The sequence below is a fragment of the Mustela erminea genome, chromosome 19 (genome assembly GCF_009829155.1).
Source record: "Mustela erminea isolate mMusErm1 chromosome 19, mMusErm1.Pri, whole genome shotgun sequence".
In the NCBI taxonomy this organism is placed as follows: Eukaryota; Metazoa; Chordata; class Mammalia; order Carnivora; family Mustelidae; genus Mustela; species Mustela erminea.
The window spans coordinates 51,259,120-51,276,738 of record NC_045632.1 but is presented as its reverse complement, the minus strand read 5'-3'; the positions used below and the strand labels follow the sequence as shown (position 1 = coordinate 51,276,738).

Here is a 17,619-nt window from a genome sequence, read left to right as displayed (position 1 = left end):
CGTTAACAAATGTAAAAAGAAACTGGTTAAGTTAATTTTAATAATATATTTTCTTTTACTAAATCAATCCAAAATAGTATCACTTCAATATACACTCAATATAATAAAGTCTTAATGAGATTTTTATATCCCTTTTTCCTCCTTTTTGTTTTAAAAATTTTTTAAATATTTTATTTATTTATTTGACAGAGAGAGAGAGATCACAAGTAGGCAGAGAGGCAGGCAGAGGGGGTGGGGGAAGCAGGCTCCCCGATGAGCAGAGAGTCCGATGTGAGGCTCGATCCCAGGACCCTGAGATCATGACCTGAGCTGAAGGCAGAGGCTTAACCCACTGAACCACCCAGGCACCGCTTTTTTCCCCTTTTGTACAATGTGTTTGGATCCAGGGGATACTTGACACTTACAACATGTTTCAATTCAGATGAGCCACTCTTCAAGTGCCCAGCGGCTGCCCGAGGCTCACGTCGGCCATACTGGAGAGCGCAGCTCCAGATGGTTGGACAGCGGCACCAACCTCAGGGACCCCAGTGCATGGGACTATCATATGACAGCCTCTAGAATGAATGAATGAATGAATGAGCACGTGGGTATGTGGAGAGAGTGAGAGCCTCTCACAAGAGCCACACAAGAGGTTTCTCTTTCATCTGGCCCTCATCCCAGAGCCCCTGGCCCAGGCAGCTGCCTCTTGGTGGCCTGCTCAGTGCTGTCTGGGTGGCCTAGTGGAGTCTGTTTGTCATCAGGGCCATGGTCCCGCGCATCCAGTCTGAGATACAACTGCCAGCTGTGCTGCGGGCCAGATTTGGTGTTGGCAGCTGGATTTCCCAGGGCTAGGGATCCTGTTAGTGTCCCATCCAGACAGTGGGAGGAAATTTGAGTCACATCATTAAAACATCTCACGATGCCAGGATCCTGAGCACAGAGGCTGCCTGAGTGTTTTCTGATACTTCCTGTCCTTGGGAGGCTACCTTGGTGCCATCCGAAGTGGATGGTGGGAGCGGGCAGTGAGATCACCACCAGGCTCCGCTCTGACTCATCGGGTCATTCCGGCAGCTGCTTCATCTCTGCTCCTCACCTTCTTCATACGTTCAACAAAAACGGCTCTTCATCCGTCATGCAGTCACTCACTCAAACAATGCCAAAGCCCCGTTCAGGAGCTGTGTATAACGGATGAAACAGATATGCTCTCTCTGTCCCGACGTCCTCACGGTTTTGCTTATTAAATAGGTTAATCGTAGTGAAAAGAATCTCACATTTAAAAAAATGTGTTCTTGATCTGTTTATTTAGCCCCTGTGGATCGCAACCCATCCGAATTGATCCTGTACCATTGGTTCCTGCTCCAACAAAGTCCGCTGGCATTCAAGATGGCATTCGAGCACGATCTACGGGAAAGTGAATGGGGTCAGACCATGTTTGCTTGGAGCAGTAGTTTCGGTCATGCTTATTTCTGTCTGCAGTGGAACCAACAAGAGAGGAGAGGCAGGGTTTCTGGAAGGCTGGGAAGACAATGTTGAGTGAACACCTACAAGATCCCCTGCCCTCATGAAGTGTATGGTCTTGTGGGGGACACAGACAGTCAGAGAATGACTCGAATAAATGTAAGATTGCCGCTCGATAATTTTAAGATGCTGTTACGAGAGTGTGAATAGGGGATTTGATCTGGTAAGGAAGGTCAGGGAGAGTGTCCCTGAGGTGGTAATTGAGCTGGGATGTTAAAGGATGAGTAGGGAGTAACTAAGACAAAAAAGAGGAGGGACCGTTCCAAGCAGAAGGGGCGGAATGGGAAAAGAGAGACTGAGAAGAGACCAGGGGGCGGCAAAGAGCAAACCCGGATGTGGGGCAAGATGCGGGCAAGCGTGGCTGGGGCCAACGGTGCTATTTCCCAAAGAGTTTGCAAGGATGCAGCGGCCACACGGACCATACAAATCTAGACTGTCTTTCCACCTCCAGTTGCCTTCTAACTGGGTAGGCCATTTTTTTTCACACTCGAGTAATGAAAGTTAACAATGCTCAATCTTTGTTGGGATCTCATTTAATGTTTCATGGTCTTCAATTTCCTTTTGAATGGTGTGAAAGGCACAAAGTCATTAGGCTACAAATGACACCACTTAATAATCAAAGCATTTGGCTTGTGCCATGAATAATAATAAGCCCAGCCACCTAAAATAGGGAAAAAAATTAAGATGGGTTATTCCATGGATCACTGTGCCTATTAGGTGATAAATTAAAAGGTTTGAAAAGGAAGAAATGAGTAATACTATAATTAAGAAGCACATCTACCAATGTCATCTGGGGAAGATTACTCCCATTAACAACAGCCATCTTTGGGATGACTTAAAATACACAGTGGGTGTTGAAAAGTAACACATTCATTGCAAGTGGACTTGAAATCTGGAATTTCTGTGTTTTGTCCAGTAGCTCCAGGAGTCTATAAAGTGAGCGAGCCCCCAGATTTTGACCTAGATGGAAGAGTGACCAAAAAAGTAAAATGTCAGGGACCGTGAGTTGACCTACGTGGGAAGACAGAAAAATGATTCAGTCAGCTGCTCTTTTGGACCAGTTGCGCATGGGGTCTTTGCAACAAAGCAGGGTGTGGGCTAGGCTGGAGAAAAGGAGGTGACAAAGGTACAGAACTGAAGGAGGCACTCACTCGCAGGGTCATTGAAGGAGGCACTCACTCACAGGGTCATTGAAGGAGGCACTCACTCGCAGGGTCATGCAGGTGCTGGGCCAGCACCTGACAGGAAGGCCCTCTTACATTTTAACCCTTGTCACCCGTATGGCCCCACCCTAGTTCTGGTCCTCAAGGATGGCTGTTATTTTCTTTAAAAAGGGAAACATTAAGTAGCTTTTAGAAGCACGCAAGGGTTTGCGTGCAGGTGTTTGGGGGCATTTTTAGCACCCAAGGGAATTGAAAAGTGTTGATCCCATCATTTAGACATAGCTGTAGTTGAGACAAGGGCTGGGATGCCAAGGGTGCCAAATTCGAGGCGGCCACCAGAGCAGATATGCGTGGGACAAGTTGTCTGGCAATGGTTAATGGCCAGTGTAAGTAACGTTAGTAAGAGAGGTGTTGTGCTTGTATAAGAGGCCCCTGCAAACAAGTGCTCACGTAGAAAGCTGTTTCTCCACCACTTTGACTGAAGGGGGATTTGCTGAGGATCTCTCCGCTTCAAGAGAAAGGATAGGGGAGGGCTAGAGGCTCTGGACCTAGCACCGTAGTGGTATGAGAGTCACACCTGTCGGTCCATACCTTGTGTTGGAAGGCAAGAGTCGCCAGGAAAGAACTGGATCTAAAACCAGGTAAACGTCAAGGACAAGGCAGAGGCAGTCCCTCCCTGGGGGGTAGGGGGCGTTGTTCACTGTCATCACAGCAGCTGACGCAGGACGAGCACTGAGCAGGTGCCGTCACCGAGCAAAGCATCTTACAGGCATGATCTCATTTCACTGCATCAACCCTGTGCGGTAAGTGGGACTTTGTCAGGCAGTCAGTCAGGGGTACCTAAAAATACTCCCCATTTTCTTCTGGAGTCCGTGTTTCTCATGGAGGACCCCTGAAATCGAGCTTTAGTGTGGGAAAGTGGCTTGCCCAAGGTGGACCCGTGGGACGTGGAGGAGCCAGGCCTCCAACTGAGCCCTTTGTAACTCCAGCACCCAGTGCACGGTTGCCAGGTATGCAAGCCTGGGATGAAGTGCGAGACAGGAGGGAACATTCTGGGCCCCGGGTCCCTGCATGTAGGAGCAGTAACACGTTACTTCCTCTCTACTTGGGGATGCACCTTACTGGTTCCCTGGCATGACCCTCATTACCGTCCCTCTTGAAGAGTTTGTCACTGAGGAACTGCTGACATTCTGTGCCAGAGAATTCCCGGTTGTGAGGGGGCTGTCCTGTGTATTGCAAGGTATTCAGCAGCATTGCTGGCTAATACTCAATGCCAGTAGCACTCCCCAGTCTGATAAGTAAAAATGTTTCTAGATATTATCACATGTCCCCTGGGAGGGCAAAATCGCCTCTCGTTGAGACCCTCTTGTCGTATTACGGGAGCGTGTTGCCCAGGATCCCCTCTGCACCCCTCCCACCTGAGCTCTGTGCCCTCAAGGGCAGGCAGCTGCTATACCACAGCACGCAAAGGCACTTGCCCACAGGAAACTAAGTTCTGCTCTGGTCCTCGGACTAGGCCTAGGAAGAGTGTGTGGTCCATAGCAGGTGCTCAGTGACAGAGGAACACAAGGCGGCTTCTGACCTCAAACAGCTCGTTGGCAGTAGTAGGTTCTTGGAGTGTGGACTGAAGGCTGCCTCCATCGGAATCCCAAAGCGTGGCTTTGAAAGTGCTGTATTGGACTCAGCCTAGACCTGTTTGTGGAGACCGTGGAGATACTCCCCTCTAGGTGATTCAGGACCTCTCAAGTTTGAGACCCTTGAGCTCAGCTGGTTCTTTACTGAACAAATGCTGACTGCCCACTCTAAATCCGGCCCTGTGCTTGGCTGACTCAGGGCAAGGAACAGGAAAGGCAATAAGCTCCTTGCTCAGCTAAGATCCCTGGCAGAGAGTGAGCCCGTGTTCCCCTTTCTCGTATCTGGGAAGAGCCTAGTTAACTAACACACGGCTTATATATCATTGGGTGTTAGAGCGGCAGAGAGCCACAGCTACAGCCCCTCCCATTCCAGGGCAATGGGGAAAGAATCAATTGTCAGCTTTGGTTCTGCACCCTTGTGGGGACATTAAACAACCTGACTTCTGCTCAGTGCCTCAAGAAACCTTCAGGATATTCTTTTACAGTGAATTAAACCCATTCACTGGCTCTGTGTGGCCCCTCAAAGGACCCAGCAGCCGAGTTTCTTGTGCTTGTGGTGGAGGGAATGATCTGTGTGGTGGTGGGGTCATAGGATACGTGTGCATCAGTTAGAATCAGTGGGTTATTAACAGCCCACAACCTACGGTCACAATGAGCCAGATCTTACTGGGACATGAGCAGAAAAATCAGAAGCAGAGTTGCAGGCTGGAAATGCAGGGGGAAGGCTTGTTTCTTTTTGAAGGAGCATAGGCTCTAGCGTGACCCAATGGCTAGTAGAGATGTATGTCCTTGAACTAAGATATGCAAATCAGTGCTCTGCACAGTGAAAACAAATGTCCGGAAATAAAATTGCATTTCTCTATAACTACAACCAAGTAAATAATGGCTTGCTTATAGATAGGAATCTGGTAATAACGCCTTGAAAAAAAAAATCACACCGAGTCTTCAGCTAAACTATTCATTCTTTTCATTAAAAAAAAGTAATGAACACACGGTAATGTCTGGGTAATAGTTGTGTAGGGCTGCAGAAACAAAGTACACCAAGCTAGGTGGCTTGAAACAACAACAATTTCTCAGACAGCTCTGGAGGTTACAAGTCCAAAATCAAGGACTAATTGATTATTAGCTGCCATAATTTATAAGGAGACACGTCCCTTCATCCATTATTGAATTACCAGTGATAAACAATTCAAATAGGAAAGGCAGGAGAAATAATTGATTTTTTTCCTTATGTTTACTGATAGCAACAGCTTTTCAAAAGAAGCAAAATGAAAGAAGCAGAATAAAGCTGCATGAGTAAATCAGGCACTACTTCAGTAGCTAATAGTCCTTATTTGATATTTAAAGGCAAGAAACTGGAGAAAAATGTTCATCAGGAGTAGGATAGGGGAACTACAGGATATCTCTGTATCTTATTGACATGATAAGGAGAGTAAGTAATTGTATATTCAGTGTGACCACATCTGTGTAAAACACATACTAAAGATAACAATAGGTTGTATGAACCCAACAGCTCTGGCTACATCTGGGTGGTAAGGATATGGCTAGTTTTCATTTTCTTCATTATCTCTGTTTCAAATGTTTACTTAATTATTTAAATCACCCTATTGAAGTATAATTGACATGTAAAAGCTGTGTATACATAATCGATGATTACAACTTGATGAGTTCGGGATAAGTGTGCACCTGTGAAACCATCACCACCGTCAAAGCCGTAAACATACCCCTACCCTTCACCTCCCAAAGCTTCCACTTGTTCTCGTCATTATAATAATTACGTTGTAGTTATGTTTTATGATAAGAGCACTCAACATAAGATCTACCCCCTTGGCAGATGTTAGGTGTGTAGTACATATAGTGTGTTAGCCGCAGGCCCTGTGCCGTACAGTAGATCTCCAGATCTTACCCATCTGGTGAAACTGAACTTGGTACCCTCTGGCTCCTGCCTCGCCAGTCCTCCCTCCCCTGGCCTCTGGCAACCGCTCTCCGATTCTCTGCTTCTCTAAGTGTGGCTAGTTTCGAATCCACGTAGAAGTGAGATTTTATTTTTTTTCTGTTTTATAAAAATGTCCACAATGAGCATGTGTTCATTGTAGAATAAGTTTTAAAAGTAATAGTGAGTATACCGTCTAGGTCCACCTGTGTTGTTGCAAATTTGTCAAGACCTCATTTTTTTATGACTGAGTAATAATATATAAATATATATAAATATTATATACATACGTATATATGTATTTCTCACATCCTCTTTATTCATCTGTGGATGGACACGGATTTGCTTCCATATCTTGGCTATCGCAAATAATGCTACAACAAACACAGGGGGTGCATCCATCTTTTTGAATTAGCCTTTTCATTTTCTGTGAGTAAATACCCTGTAGTGGAATTACTGGATCATAATGCAGTTCTTTTTTTTTTTTTTTGAAGATTTTATTTATTTATTTGAGAGAGAGACGGTGAGAGAGAGCATGAAAGGGAGAAAGTCAGAGGGAGAAGCAGACTCTCCAAGGAGCACGGAGCCTGATGTGGGACTCGATCCCAGGACTCTGGGATCATGACCTGAGCTGAGGGCAGTCACTTAACCAACTGAGCCACCCAGGCGCCCCAAGGCAGTTCTATTTTTAATTTTTGTGAGGAACCCACAGGGTATAATGCTCAGTTAAATCAGTCAGTCGGAGAAAGACAAATACCATATGAAACAAAACAAAACAAAAAGGACAACCAAAAACCCAGACTCTGAACTGCAGAGGAGAAGCCTGTGGTTACCAGAGGGTTGGACGGTGGCAGAGTGGGGAAAATGGGTGGTGGGAATGAAGAGTGCCCTTATCTCGATGAGCACCGAGAAGTGCATAGAACCGCGGAATCATTACATTGGGCACTCGAAACATACATAACACTGTATGTTAATTATACGTAATAAAAAATAAAATAATGCAACTTAAAAAAATAAAAGTGATGGCGAGGAAAGCAGCAGCTCCCCTTTGATCATCCCAGTAGTGAATGGAGGTTACAGAGCAGGGGTATTTCATGGGGTATTTATTTCCTGGAGATGCACAAGTGACTCCAAAGTAAACGAGCCAGGAGCCACACAGGAGAGCCACGTGTTAGCACAATCAGTGTCTCCGTGAGGATGCCGCATCACAGGACGCCCCGTCAGCATCAGAGGCTGTCCCACCCGTGCTGCCCAAGAGGAGACTTATGACCTCCCCGCCCCTGACTCTCTCCAGGCCACCAGAATCTAGACTTAGACCCTGCCCTGTGCAGCCCGGCAGCATGAGGTCTTCGCTCCCACCTCCCGGTGTGTGTGGTCTCCCCATCTCAATCACCCCATCCGGGAGGATGATTTTCCCAGCCTCCTATTTGGTCCCAGGCGCCAGGTTTTCCACCTGGTCTGCCCTCGTTCTGCTGCCAGAGGCACGGTTACTGATGGGCACTGTCATTTGTCTTTCGTGCCCCAGATGCTGGGACTGCGCCGTAAACTGGTATGTGATGACAGTGATGCTAATAGTGATTTTTGATGGCCAAGACTGACCCCTTCACACAGGACCTAGGCAAAGGCTAAGCATCAAGTGTTTTTCATGGAATATTCCATTTGCTCCTATGATGGGTGTACCATAATTATTCTTATTTTGCATACACAGAAAGTGAGGATCGGGGAGGTTAATTAACCTGCCTAAAGTCACAGACACAGTGGCTGGCAGAGCTAGGATTTTTAACCTGGACTGTTGATGAAATCCAGACAGATGAAACTCTTATGTCTGGGGCTGCTGCAGACACTCCCGACAAATAGCGGGGGTGTGGGGGGGGGGGCAAGAAAGAAAACAAAAGTGACCAAACATTAATCATTGTGGGAGCCGGGTTGACAGGTATGTGGGTTGGGGAGGGCGGTCATTATTCTCTCACTACTTTTGAATATGTTTGGAATTTGCCAAAAAGCTTATAAAACATGAACGTTGAGCTTTGCTCCCCACACAACAACCATGACAACAGCTGTAGTACCCAAATGCCCAACCGTTACCCTATCATTGGGAACCCATATATCATATATATACCCAATATATCATCAGTGTATCATTATATATCATTCTGTTTGATGATGATGATGATGATGATGTTATAATTGAGGGCTTTTTGAAACTTGGTGCTAGAGAAGCTGGAGGTGTTATTTTCATCTCCCCAGATAAAAGAATGTACCCTTTCAACCAAATAGCCCAGCTCTGAGAAGGTAATAACTTCCAGTATCGACCCCGTGCCAGCTGCTTTCAGGGGGACTAACGCACGCGGCCCCTGCCGTAGACAAGCCCAGGGCTGCCGAGCGGGGAGGCCACCGGAACGCTCAATTCCAGTAAAGCGTGGGAAGAGCTATGTTGGAGAGATGAATGAAGAGGCGGTCGAGCCAGGAGAGGAAATGACTCCATTTAGAGAAAAAGGGCATTTGCGCTGGGTTTCTGAGGATAGGAAGGCATCTTCCGGGAAGAGGAAATGCTTGTACTTGAGGCAAGAACAGAGTCGTGGAGGAGGATTTACGGCTCATTCAGGGAACTGAGCCTTAGTGAGGGGGGACGCTGTGTGCTGCGTTTTGATGGTTGGGCTCTTCTGGGGGGACAGGGTGTGGGAGGGGCCTTCACGTGGACACAGCCGGAGGTGCACCCTGGCCAGTGGGCCCTGGACAGGGACGGACGGGAAACCAGTGAGATCTGGAAATTAGGGATGCTGGTGAGGTAGAACAGACAAGATGCAGTGGGATATGCTGTTAAATCCCACTTCGCCTTGAAGACCGTTTCAGGCTGTTTGTAGAAGCCATATAATTCCCCAAAGGATAGAAAGGTCCTCTAAAATGACCTATGCTTTGAAAGATTCTCCATCAAGCAGAGATGAGATCTGAGGTAATTTGATTTATCTTCATCCATTTTAATTAGCTTTGCAAACAGATGACCTTGCTAGCCCTGGAACCTTCCTCATGTCAGAGTCTGTGTGACGCTAAAGTCTAATTTCTAATTACCTGTGCCCATTTGCCAAGGCTCGGAGGGGCACGTGGGGGTGGGGTGGGGAGCTAGCATCTTCTTTCTTGCATCTTTCTTGCTTGTCTGCCAGCTGAGTTTTTTTCCTCCTAAGCACTAGGGAATAGCTATTAGCCTCAAGATGAGGTTGCCATGGCAACGAGACAGCAAACAGAGTCAATGTGGAGTGGGAGGTAGGAAGATGAGGGAGGTGTGGTCCAGCAACCTCCCATTCCTACTCAGGGACCCCCTACCTCAGCCAACTTTTTGGCCAGTAGGGGATGGAGTGGCTGAGTCCCTCTTGCTCTGAAGTGGGGTTCACTGATTAGGCAGTCAGACTGGACTGTTCTCTGAGGGATGGCTTTTGGGCAAGAAGAGTTGGATCTTCTGGGTTCTCTGGGGGAACAGTAGATGTGGGAAAGTCCCCACAACAGACAAAGGGTTTGGTAGAAGTTTCAGAGGCAGATGGCAATTCACCCACACTAATAAGAAACTGAGGTCAAGTAGTGTAGGAAATGTTTGTAGAGTTTTTTTTTTTTAAGATTTTATTTATTTATTTGATAGACAGAGATCACAAGTAGAGATCATAGACAGAGTTCACAGAGAGAGAGAGAGGAGGAAGCAGGCTCCCTGCTGAGCAGAAAGCCCATGTGAGGCTCGATCCCAGGACCCTGGGATCATGACCGAGCCGAAGGCAGAGACTTTAACCCACTGAGCCACCCAGGTGCCCCCAAATGTTTGTAGAGTCTTTAAAAAGTCTTCAAAAATTACCTTGCAAAGCCTTTAAATTTCTCCAATTTAGTAATTCCACTTTTGGGAATATAGCCCAAGGAAATAATCCTACAAATGGAATAATAATAGGAAAAAAATTATACTCAAAATGTTTGTTCCAGCTATACCAAAAAGGTTAAAATCTAGATGTCCAGGAACGGGGAAACAGTTGAGTAAACTCTGACATATTGATTTGTTGGCATATTATGTGGCCATGGTAATCTGACGTGCTTAGTGAGAGTCTCTGAGAGGGGGGAGAAAGCAGTCTGCCAGGTTTGTTTGGCGGCATGATTGTAATTTTCTAAAAAGTGTCAAACCCTTGAATCAAAGAAAAGCAAAACCAACCCCCCAATATAAAAATACTGGAAGAAAAAAAGCAACAAAGTCCAACTGACCCTTGAAAAAACACCATAGTTAGAACACCAACCCCAGCCCCCAAACCCCAAAGACAGTTGAAAATCCATGTCTGACTCCAGACTCCCCCAGAACTTTACTGCTAATAACCTACTGATGACTGAAAGCCTAACCAGTAACATAAACAGTCAGTTACCACATATTCTGTACGTTATATGTTTCATATACTGTGTTCTTACAAAGGAGTGAGCTGAAGAAATGTCATTAAGAAAATCATAAGGGGGGCGCCTGGGTGGCTCAGAGCCTCTGCCTTTGGCTCAGGTCATGATCTCAGAGTCCTGGGATCGAGTCCCGCATCGGGCTCTCTGCCTGAGAGAGCAGGGAGCCTGCTTTCTCCTCTCTCTCTACCTGCCTCTCTGCCTACTTGTGATCTCTCTCAAATAAATAAATAAAAATCTTAAAAAAAAAAGAAAGAAAATCATAAGGAAGAGAAAAATGCATTTTTAGTCCCGTATTGCAAACAATCCATGTGTAAGTGGACCCACACAGTTCAAACCTATGTTGTTCAAGGGTCGACTGTATGCACAAGGGTTGTTGTTGGGTGATGGGAATGTACATGTTTGTCTGTTTGTTTTTTCCTCTTTCTTTAATAGGACATACCTTTAAATGTCTCTGGTGAGTATATGTTATTTTTCCTACTGGAAGAAAATCATTTATTTTTTATTTTTTTAAAGATTTTATTTTTTTATTTGACAGAGAGAGAGAGATCACAAGTAGGCAGAGAGGCAGGCAGAGAGAGAGAGAGGGAAGCAGGCTCCCTGCTGAGCAGAGAGCCCGATGCGGGGCTCGATCCCAGGACCCTGAGATCATGACCCGAACTGAAGGCAGAGGCTTAACCCCACTGAGCCACCCAGGCGCCCCAAGAAAATCATTTTTAAAAAGAAAATCATTTTTGAAAGTTCTGTAATCTGGAATCAGCCATGTTTTCAAGTGAATGAGCTGATAATCTTAGCAAGTTCAGGTACCACAGGCCACTTATTATTCTAATTTTCAGGCTCTTTTATTGTTAAAGCAATTCTTGGCACTGTGGGAGCTACAAGACCAGATGATACAACAGTTTTGCCCCATGGATATGAAGGGCTATGTCCCTTAGCTTCTGGATGGTTCTATCACTGAGCACTTTGAATAGACGTTGACTCAACCCAGACAGTCTGTGTGAACACACAGCAGACAGTCCTGTGTACAACGCGGAATCTGTAACTAGCCTCATCGTTTTTGATTACTTGGGATTCCATGCAGGTTTTAAAGAAAATATCCCACGGTTGAAGAAGGCCTGGGAGAGCGTTTAATTTATCTCTGCGTGTGTGCAGGTGGCATTATGCAAAACCCCCCCCCATGAAGGTCCCATCTGCCCGGGTTGTTTCTCTTTACCACTGCTCATCAGTCTGCAGAGTCTTGGCACAAAGAGAGGCAGGCCTACCTGCCTCTCAGCCACCCACAGCTGTTTAAGTAACTGAAATTAGATCCAGAATAATAATGTGGACAAAAATAGCGATTGGAGCCCCGATGGTGTTAGGCAATATGATAGTAATAGTAGTGATGATAACAGTTAGGTTTTCCGAGTCCTTACAACATGCCGGCAGTAAGCAGCTTACGTGTTTACAGGCATCATCTCCCTTAATCTTCACATCAATTCTATACATAGCAGGTGCATTATTTCTACTTTCGGAGGAGGGACTAGAGAATCATAGAACTTTATATGCTCAAGGTCACACAGCTGAAAACGGGGAAGAGCTAAGATTTAGAGAAGGGAGCCAGGGTATTTAAAATCTACTCTGTCATCACCGTTATGTCATTTAGTGTTTCTATAAAAAGTCTGAGACGCTTGGGGCATCACCGTAGTTTCTAAGGATGAGAACACTGAAGCCGAGAGACACTGAGTAACTTTTCCAACACGACACAGCTAGCAGGCAGCAGAACTACGATTCAAAACCAGCTGTGTGTGTATGTGACCCCAGAGCTCACTTCTTTCTCCTTCCTACAGCACAGAGGCCCTGTCACCGGGCGAAGAATGTCAGGCAAATATTTCATTTCTAACCCTTAACATTGGACCCAGTGTAGAGCAGATGCTTTACAAGCTTTGTTGAAAGCCTGAGTAAATGACATACAGATGCTGAGGAACTGTAAGCAAGATAGTAAAGAGGTCACGGTACATCCATCCATCCCAAACAAAATAGTCAACCGACCAAACAGAAGTGTCTTGGAATCGCCATCCAAAGAGCGTTGCACACCCCGTATGCGGGTGTTTCCCCAGACTTTATGACCGAAGAGGTGAGAACAGTTCATGCTCTGAGAGATTGGTTTTGCTCTTCCGGCAACTAGGTGCTGCTCCGTGAGGCTGCCTTGCTGGGACATGCCTTTGAATGTCACACGGGAGGCAGTCACCAGGAGCAAGCGAAGTGAGAGCCATTGTGGGAAAATGAAGGATGTGCCCCTGCGGTCCCAGGACGGTCCCTAACTCTGCCCGCAGGGGATGAAGTGCAGTCCCAACCACGGAGGCTATGTCACTTCTTCTCAGCACGGGAGCTCCGGGGGTTCTTCCGGTATTCCAGCAGAACAAATACATCTTCCAAGTGACCGAGCTCACTAACTCCTTAGAGTGTGTTCTGCAGCCTTGGCGCTTAGATCTTTCTTTGGGGTGGGGAGCGGTCCTGTGTATTGGGGGACGTTGAGCACCATCCCCGGCCCCTACTCGCTGGATGCCCGAAGCCGTCCCCCACTTGTAAGAACTGGAAATGCTTCCAGACATTGCCGACGATCCCCTGGAGAACAAAATTCCTCCCAGCTGAGAACCACCATCGAAAAAGTAGGCAATGGAAATTGCAAGCTGTAGGGAAAGGCGGTCTGTGGCCAAGCATCAGGTAGTGGAGTCGGCTCTGAGGCTGTATCATCTTTAAACTATGCCCCCTTTCCCTGGTCCTGCATTCGTGGGAGACAGAGAGGGCTGGCAATCCTAATGGTATCCTAGTAGCTGCCATTGCTACCAAGAGCCCTGTGTTCTGTGGTCCTAGACACATTACGGCTCCTTCAGGTTCAATGACTTGCCAGAGACCACACAGCTAGTGAGTGACCGGTCTGTGCATGGTCCCATGGCGCTGTAGTGTCTGCATATAAACGACCCTGGGACCTCCCTTAGCCTGATCCCCTCCTGGGTTGCCAGGGTCACTAATTGGAGAGGGGGAGAGAGAAAGCTGTTCCCTCAAAGTATCTCCCCTCCAAAGGTCCCTCTCCCCACGGCCATTACCACTCTAATCTGTGGGGGGCGCTGCTCTCCTTCCCTGTCTGACCCAAGTGCACCACTGCAATTTTTACTTAATTATTGAGTGAGTTGAGCATTGGTTATAACATGTAAATGAGGCTTAACTAAAAGCTCAGACATTACCCACTCCAATAATTTACTCATCTGTGGATGAAGACCACATCATCTCTTAGTCTCAGGATCACCGGGCAGTGGGTAAAGATCAAAGAACGTCAAGGAGGAGATTAGCAGCGAGAGGGAAAGGGACTTGCCTAAGGACACACAGCTAATCGGTGACAAAGTCTGGATTAAAATCCAGGTCTGCCTGACTTGGAAATTCCGGCTCCTTCCACTGCTCTTGGAACACTGCAGTCACCGTGGATGCCGACAGTCTCGGCCAGCATCCTTAGTGACTTGTGAGCCGCCGTCACTTGTTCATGTGCGGCAGCAGCAGGAGAGAGGGAGAGGCGGCTGGCTCTGGTCTCAGGACCACCAGTGGGGCCTGGCTTCAGTGCTTCAGAGGACTCTTGACCTTCTGTCAGTCGCTTCATTTTCCTGCCTTGGGTTTTTCTTTGGAAATAGTGCTGTGGGAGGGAGGTTCTATCCGATTTTCAGGTGCAGGTGTTTCCGAACCCCCAGCCGGTACGTCTCACGGACCGTCTGAAGGAGCGAGAACATTCTTGCTGCTTCCTCTGGGGCCCTAGTCCTCACCGTCCCTGCCCCCAGCAAGTCAGACGGTACACGGGTGCTTGAAAACCACAACGGTGGGAATGTTTCCACCATGAATACTGGTTAACAGCTACAAACAAGAACTTCCCACACCCCCAAGCTCCCATTGTTAAAACATTCCCGAGGATTCCTCCAGCTAAAGCTTGCCACGCCATTTTGAACTTGGAAAGAGATTTACTCGGTAGGCCTAGCCTTCTGGGGACGTCCATTCCCCTCCTCCCGCCTTGGAGGCTTGGCGTGGAACAACTGGAGATGCATTGAATAACTTCTTAAAGTGTGATGGTCTCATTTCCACATTGCATCTTAAAGAAGAGCGAGAAACCACTGCTGAAGATTGTGTGTAAAGCACACTGACAATCCTTCTTTCCAACACACACTCTTTAATGAGTTCTTTTAGCACTGGCTCTGCTAACTGTTTGAATTTATATGCCCTGGAAACTCAGTGTCTGAGGGTAGAATGGCTATTAGGGAAGAACACCAAAAACAAGATAGAAGCCAATAAATTGAGTGCAGGAAGTTTTCACCCCTTCTATCCCCTCATGTCACTGCTGTTTCATTCCAAGCCCTTCTATGTATCTTTTTGGTCCAGAATCTCAAACCCTCTGGTCTTCCCTAACCCAGGAAGCAAAGGAGAGACCACACCCAGGTTACCTGATAGCGGGAAGGGGCAGGGGGGGCTTTGGGATGGAGTTTCCGGGTGCTTGTATCTGGCACAGCAGTGTAACCATCAGTGTGATGCTAAATGGGTAACAACACATTTGTTTGTATCTGGTGTGGGTGTGGGAGAGAGCCCCGATTTGTAGCACTTGCTGATTTCTTGGTGCAACGACTCCCACCACGGCCGAGGTTAAGCTACCTTACAGTGCCACTGATAGAGAGCTGGGCAGAGTGCAGAGCCCTGGGCTCTCGGGAGCTGGGGCACGCTGGTTCCGGCACACTACTGAGTGTGGTTCCGGTCCATCTCCAGTCCTTGCAACGTTTCCGAGAACTGATTAAGTGCTCGGTCCCACAGAGAGGTGTGGACAGGTACTTCTCCAGAGGTAGTCTGGAGAGGCGGTGACAAATTCTGGTCTGCAGTGGCAGGGTTACCCTACTGTCCTCTGTGGGTGGAATCCCTGGGAACCATTAGGCGGCAGCAAAGCGCTTGCAGGGGAAGAAGCTGCTGGGAGTAGAAGTCCAGAGCTGAGTAGTCCTGATGGGTGCGGGTGGCGAGGTTGGCCGAAGCCTCATTCCAGGAGCAGCGAAAGGATCCTGGGATACCTTCCAGCCGCTCATCCCTTCTCTCCCATCCCCACTCTAACATTTCCATTTTATCCTTCTGTTTTTTTTCTTAGCTTCTCTTACCTTCTAGTGTAGAGTGAAAAGCAACTTATTTATTATGTTGATTATTTTCCTCCCCCAATCCCGCACCCCCACCCTGTACAATGTAAGCCCTAGAGATATTTTTATTTTTTTGTTAGTTCTGTTGACAGGTGTAGCTCAAGTGCCTAAAACAGAGCCTGGAAAGTAGTTGAAATTCATTAAGTGTTGAATTTGGGTCCAGTAACAAAGGGAGAGAGACACAAGATAGGAACTTAGAGCAGAGGTTCCCAACTTGCAGTGGGAATTAGGGTCTCCAGGAGATTCTGATAAAATGAAGGACGCTGGCCCCCTTTCCAATAACCTCTGATTCACTGGGTCAGGGGTGAGGTTCAGGATTGGCCCCAGGTGGTTCCACGCTGTTAAACCCAATCTGCGTCCTCAGAGGGCGTAAGCCCCAGCGGCTACAGCCCCCAGGAGGAAGGGTTCTGCCCCGCACGTTCTTAGCGTCCCCCTTCCCAGCTGGTGGCAGGCAGCTGAGGGGACCCACCAGAGGACGCCTCTAGATGGAAGGCAGGAGTCAAGCAGCAGTCCTCTCTCTGGGTGAGTTCAGAACCCTTCTAATGAGCCCTGGCTTTTCTCGTGCCGGCACCATCATGAACAGCCTCGGTGGCGTGGTGAGTACCCAGCTCACCTGTTCAGAACAATGCTTTCTGTTCTCGGAATTGCACATCTTCCCAGTTCTTAAACTTTCCAGGACTTAGCCCCTCGCGTCAGAAGACCATGGTTGTATCTCAAGTCTTGGGAATGTTTTCCTAGGAAATTGTCAACTCTCTGAAAACCTCTGGCTTAAAAGACATTTTGAACCCTCAGCTCATAGGGGCATCACAGCTGGCTGTGGGCTCTGCTGGTCTTCTCTGTCATGTAACTCTAGAGATCCAGCTCGCCTTGCCAGTGGACCTTTCCCTGGTCTCAGAGCTCGGCTCCTTCGCTTGTCCGTTGGCTTTTTCCTGAAGGTGGGAGGCAGGTGCTTTGTGGCAGAAAGAGCTGCCTGCGTAGTGATTTGGGAAGATTCGGGCTCCTCTTACTGAGCTTCCTGATCCTGGGCAAGTCAGGACATCACCCTGAGCCTTTCTCTCTTCTGCTCCGAAATGGGACACATACTGCTCCAGAGGTTTCGGCCGAGGGCATATGGCTACAGAAGTACGAGAACCCCGCGACCTCCAATGTCCGTATATTAAGGTAACTAGGTTTTCTCTGTTCCTACCATGCCTTTCCCCCATCAGCCTAAGGAGCTGGTAAGAAAGATCATTGGTGCTTTGCTCTCCATAAGACTTAACCATGCCTCTCCCTTCACCCAGGCACATGTCACTGATGCTGGGAAGAGAATACTCAGGGGGTGTGGAGAGAGAGAGAGCCAGGATGTTCTGGAGAATGAAATGAATATTTATTTGGCATCTAGTATGTTTAGAAGGTGCCAGGCTCTTTAGATACATCCGAATGCTAAATAGCCCCGCACACAGGTGTGATCCCTTCAGTCTGATGGATGGAAAACTGCAGCTCAGAGGGCTTCGATGTCTTGTCCGTGGTCTCCCAGGCAGTTTGTGCCAGACGCTGGTCGGCATGTCTTCACCGCCAGTACGGACGGTACTGAGCAGTAATGTGTCCTGCACGGGCTGGAGGCCCAGACCAGAGTCTGAACCTTTCTCACACTGATCACTTCTTGTTCTTGTCTTCATTCTCTCTCTCTGCCTCTTTTTCTGTCTCTCTCTCTGTCTCTGATATTTGCGGTAAGGGGAGGATCTTCTGGGCCGTGGAGGGAGTCCTGGGCACTAGGCTCTGGCCGACTGGAAATGCTTAAAAACTTTCCTAGT

General features: G+C 47.6%; 1 protein-coding gene and 1 long non-coding RNA gene across 2 annotated transcripts in view; one reads left to right on the top strand and one right to left on the bottom strand.

The window, feature by feature from the left end:
- The window catches only part of LOC116580301, an 80,957-nt gene extending 79,234 nt beyond the window's left edge, over positions 1–1,723 (top strand). Inside the window, exon 3 of the long non-coding RNA XR_004281591.1 lies at positions 1,286–1,723. This is a non-coding gene — a long non-coding RNA (uncharacterized LOC116580301). The remainder of the gene's footprint in view (positions 1–1,285) is intronic.
- The window catches only part of VAT1L (vesicle amine transport 1 like), a 136,962-nt gene that overhangs the window by 9,392 nt on the left and 109,951 nt on the right, over positions 1–17,619 (bottom strand). The window lies entirely within an intron of this gene.